Raw genomic sequence first — 6,221 nt, 5'->3', positions numbered from 1 at the left:
CTCTCCTTGACCGCACACCTGTTGGGTTTTAGTATACTACAACATCCTATGGTGCACATACAACCCTAAATACCTTGGATCTATATGTTCTCTATTATACATGCAAATATGAAGTTTCCAAGATATTACCCTATACTAGCATACAAATATCATATACTTGGGGTAATAAAATAGATAGAATACATACCTTTTTTTGATGTAACTTGTCTTCATGAAGCTTGAGTGCCTAGTGCCCCAAGTGTGACACCTCAAATGGTTCATACAACACCATGAACACTTGGAATAACCTTGAGAATAAGGATACTTTGGTTCTCTCTAGTGAAATCGGCCTTGCCCTTTTGTGTACACACACTAGTTCCCATTTCACCAACCAAGGACATCTTTATATAGTGTGGAGATTAAGGTTAAACCCTAATACCCATGACCTTTCATTTCATATGATCCATGGGTTAAACACTCCATGGACTATCCATGAAAGCTTAGCCCAACCTAAATAAACTTGGCCCATCACACACATATATCTTAGAGTCCATATTTAATTAGTTCCTTTTGATCACTTAATTAATTATAAATTAATTCTTGATCAATACTAATTAAATAATATGATTATATATTAATATATTAGAACTTATAATATATTAATATAAATCACTAGTATCCTTTTTCCTCATCTTGTCTATCCAATTGTCCCGATGCCATGCAACCCAAATGGACCATGCCGGGTCGGGTCAAGTCTTACCAATTATATTTATGGACTTAGACATTAATCCAACAGTCTCCCACTTGGATAAGTCTAAAACTATTACTGAGTATGACTTCAAACCCCGACTAGCAATCGTAGCTCTCAAAAGCTTCTGTCGAACTCTGACCTTTGTCAATGACTTGTCCATTAGATAAGGGATCATATATTCCTCCATTCTAGATATCATATGGACTGAGACATGGATTATAAATCATTCTCTCTGTCCATTTGTTGTTTCCCGATTTCTGATTCATGATGACTGACTGATTGAACAAATCAAATCAGTCCTGGCTTGGCCAAGCACTCACATGTGTCATCGCTAAATCATCGAGGGGCCCACATATATCGCTTTTATCCCGAAGGTAAAAGGAATGGATAAACTTCAACTCATATGGCTTGTTCTACTACTTGTTGAATCATACACAAAGGCACGTTTTATAACATCGAGTTACCAATGCGTTTTCGTGAAATCAATGTATAACCAAATCATAGTAACAACTCATATCTCTAGGTTTTAAGAATATAAGATATTATCGTCTCATGATCACTCGTGATAAAATCCATGAAGTGATTCAAATGAGTGCGGGTTGAATCCAATACTCAGAACTTATGAGCACTCATGAGTGTTGTAGAACAACTTTGTCCACCAACTTGGACCTCTACAAGCCAACCCATGAAAGTCTTGATTCATATCTACTTCCAACATATGACCGACAGTGGATGGTTTTGAATAACTTAGTCATTCCGGAAGAATAACCTAGTTATTATGGAAGTCAAAACATGCAAAGTGAAACTCAAGAATAAATGAATCTAATATGGTATCAAAACCTATGAATATAAATAAAACACTTTCTATTTATCACCATACTGATTACTCATTATTCATTGTTTCGGTTTTATCAACTTTATACTTGAATTAAAACACTAGGTGTCCCATGCTCCAAGCATGTACACTATGTTTTCTAAACAATAGCTTTGCCATACACCAAGTATGCACTCTATGTTTGTCTATGATCCTTACTTTTGTGAAATAAACCAATTGACCAAACTTTCAATGATTCTAATTTCACACTCCCAAATCGAAATATGTTAGATTTTAAACTTAAATGCACTACCCTCTTGCAATGAATGTGTACAAAGTCACAAAGACTTGTCAACAACCATTACAGGGTATTCCAATGAAGACCTACTCCATGGACACAAAGCCTTATGTTCAAGGTATGCATTGCTTTGGACATGCTTCTTGCACTAAGTTTTTTCTAATCTTACACAGATTGCTTCCATCTATGGAGACAACTCTATATCCCCATTTTGACTACCACTTCTGAACAAGAGTTGCCTCTTTTCATACTATGTCAATATGGTCCTTCCAATATTAACAGTATACTTCCAACTGTCCTTGAGCAACCAATCTTTGGTAAACCTCAGATTGTCCTCGACAATTGCTTAATCATTTTAGTCATATCCAATTCTAGACCTTTTCCCTTCTTAATGCCTCTGGGCATTTGGAAAAATTTAGAAATGACAAATATTATAGCACATGCAATCGATCCTGTACCCAAAGCAAATGGTACACGATTCATGATGTCTCACATAAAGACATGATTCTAGACCAGTCTTTTGCTACAATATTTTTATTTTCCATGTTTTCAAAATTTGACTATGAAGAGGGATGCCGTAATTATAATCGAATTTTGAGAACGCAATATATAGAATTTCCTTAAGTTGAACCAATCCAACATGAAATTCATATATATATTCTTGACTAAAGATGATTAAGGTCTCAATCTAAGCCTTTAGAACTGAAATGAAGTATATCCTCTCCCTTAATTATAGCAAAACAACTTTTTCAATCCCTGCAGCCTCACGAATTGAAACTTTTGTTTTCTATAATTAACATTGCTAACTTGCAACACTAACAATAATTATCATGCTCCCACTAACATGAAGATTATTAGCATAACACTTATGCTCCACTAGCTTTGACATGTACTCAGAAATCAGCTGGAGTTCTAGAAATCAATACTTTATTAACTTTCTTACCAAAGTTCAGATTTCTGATACGAGATGCTTTGATAAAACTTTATCAAAATCATACACCTTATCTTAGATAGATCACATGTGTGTCTAAACAATTTCAGAACTATGAAAAGGGATGCCGTAATCATAGTCTCAATTGTTTAGACCTTTGCCATTTCTCATAAGTCCATGTTAGTGTGCCGGTTAACCACGCACGCTCCACTAACGACTTTGAAACTGAAAATATCACAATTGCTATCTACTTAAAATCTACTTAGTGAAAGAATTTCCTCACCATCATTTCCATGAATCGGAGAGAAACCTTATGACACTTAGATTTTATGGTGTGTGTGTTCTTATCCATGTGAATTTGTCAAACCATAATCACAAGACTAGGTTAGTGACAAATCCTAACTCATATGGATTGAACTTGTGCAATCTTAACCTCTTGCCTCCTGGCAGCACAAGGTCCTGCCATTGCTTCCAAGTAGTTATACAAACAATTGAGAACATGTAGAACTCAAATATATATATAGCCAACTTAACTGGAATGGGCACATAAATGTCAACACGATAGGTTATAAACCTCTAGTTGTGTGCTAGTGATGAAATACATGTTTTATTCTTGATTACTTCTTGAAACCCTTTCAGGATCTTTTAGACTCCCACTGTCTCCTTGACCTATAAGACTTTCTTGCCAAATATTCAAGAGATAGTGTGGATTCTAATCAAGACAAACACTTAACACAATTGGCCTAAGTTGGTCTCTGTTTTATCCAAAACATCACAACTTACCAAATTTAAATGTACAAGAGTAGAAAACCTTTTACTCTTACATTGCACTAGTGTTAATAAACCTTCTTTAAGGTATGTCACTCAAGTTACAATCTTGGAGTATGACTCTAAGAATTGTTTTGGAACGAAGTATGACTCATCTTCCTGATCTAACCATTTCAACAATTCATGACTCCTCTTCTTAGTCATAAGAATGCACTAAGATGACCTTTAGAGGACTAATTGTGATATGATTTCTAAATCATTAAGATGATCACAAACATGATACTAAAGTACTCTCCCATCTTTTCAGATTTGAGAAACTTTTATCTTTCTGCCTAATTTGATTCTTCCCATTCGTTCTGCCATACATTGAGACTTTTCCAATGTTTCAGAATTATACTTAAACTTGTAAGTATAACCATATTTACTAAACTTTAGTAAATCAAATAGTCTTAACGAGCTTTGTGGTGGACATGATCAGTGCACAAGAATGTGTACTCGATCCCTTTAGTCCTTCACTTGACTCACACATCCATATGAACAAGTAATTAGTCTTGATTTTCCAATGCTTGAAAGTTCTCATTCATCATACTATTCAACTTGCATGATTCCAAGTTTCGGTCCAATTGAAACTTGGGCGATGAGGAACTTTCCTGATTTGGTAAATTTAGACACTACCACAAATGAAAGAATCAAATCCATTTTCCAATATTGCTGTCAGTGGAATCATATAAGCAACAATTTTCCACAAATGCCATTGTAAGGATACTTCAAATAAATAAAATTAAACAATTTTCTTTTATTTTAAAACTTTGTGGAAAAACTTATCCTTACAATCCACATGGAAAATTGTTGTTATCTATTCCTTAGCAATATATCATAACTTCTTAAGCAATTGCTCAAAATTCTGATGCGATCGAAATCCACCTTCGCGATCAGAATCAACATATACTTCCTTTAAGATTTCTCTCTATTCTTTGATTCTTAAAACATCAACATGTGACCCAGTCACATCATGTAATGAGGATCTCAGAATAGAACTTAACAGAGTTAGATAATGGGCTCTACCTGATGTAGAGTCAAACTTATTGACTTTAACATCCTTAGGTAAATTTGGCAGCTTTGCAATCAACGCCTCTTCCTTTGGCAAAATAAACATATGGACCCTTTGGTAATGGGACTATCTCAGACTTCGCCTTTCTCTTTACCATTTGGTCAACCGGGTTGACTATGGCCAATCCCTTTCCATTGGGAAGAGAATGCTTTTTCTGGATTTCCAGTGTCACCATTGTCACTGTCCATAAATTTTTTTGGAAGTTGATCTTCTAATCAAATTTGCTTTACTATCGTTCCAAATCATTGCTGATTCAGCAGCACCAAGCAAATATATATGATCATTAAGGTTCATGTCATAGTCTGTTTCATAGTAGTCCCAAAGGAACTCACTATGTGACTTAGAAAGTGATTGAACATCCAACTTTCTCAAGACTTTGACACCCAACTCTCCCGGCTTGTCAATATGTGACTTCATCTCTAAGATGTGATCACACATAGACCTTCCTTTCCATTAGGGCTTGAGTGACCTTGAACTTGTGGGTTAGGGAGAATAATTGGAGGAGGTGGAGGAAGAGAAATATGACTTCCATGATACAAACTCGGGAAGTCATATTCATTAGGAAGCTTGGTCTGGGAAGATCATTGTTGTCTAAACCAGACATCAACAATGGGAGAAATTCACATATTGACTCTTGGACATCCATAACTTGAGGACAAGTTATGGAGCCATAAAAACTATTTATAAGAAAAGACTCTTCATTTTTTTTGTAACCTAAGGCATATTTATGAGTTTTTAAGATTCATAAATGTGACTTTTCATATAACTTGAGGACAAGTTACAAAAAAACACATTTTATGAACAACTTTTAGATTAATTAGGATTCAAAACAACTAAAACACAATTTTTTTTTCCATTAATCTAAACTAACTCATAAATCAAGGAAACATAGAACTTTTGGTAATCCATAACTTATGGAGTTAAATGCTTGTTTTATGATGAAACTTTTCATGTTCCATAACTTAAGAATAAGTTATGGAATTCTTTAAAACATTAACACCAAATTTTGTAACTCCATAAAAACTTTGAATCAATTTTTTTTAAAAACCTTTTCATATCCATAACTTATGGAGGTTTCAATACTCTTAAGATCATAACTTTTAAAAAAAACTTTTGAGCTCCAAAATTTTATGACAAAATTTGTAACTCCATAAAAACATTTAGATCAAACTTTTAAAACAAATAAAATAATCACATCATTCTATCTTTTAATAAATTGACCTAATTCAACTCTTGTAGTAAAGTGACTCAAATTTTACAAATAATTAGTTTTTCATAAAATCAAGTAATTATCTTAAAATTTGACAAACTTCATGTTTTTTTTTCCTTTTTTTTTCAACTTTGAAAAAAAATACATTTGCATCAAATATAATAGAAAACAACCCATGTCTCTGATACCACTGTTGGGTTTTAGTATACTACAACATCCTATGGTGCACATACAACCCTAAATACCTTGGATCTATGTTTTCTCTATAATACATGCAAATATGAAGTTTCCAAGATATTACCCTATACTAGCATACAAATATCATATACTTGGGGTAATAAAATAGATAGAATACATAC

This window comes from Lactuca virosa, chromosome 6, assembly GCF_052849685.1.
Source record: "Lactuca virosa cultivar CGN04683 chromosome 6, Lactuca_virosa_CGN04683_v6, whole genome shotgun sequence".
Lineage (NCBI taxonomy): Eukaryota > Viridiplantae > Streptophyta > Magnoliopsida > Asterales > Asteraceae > Lactuca > Lactuca virosa.
Note: the sequence above shows the minus strand (reverse complement) of the source record.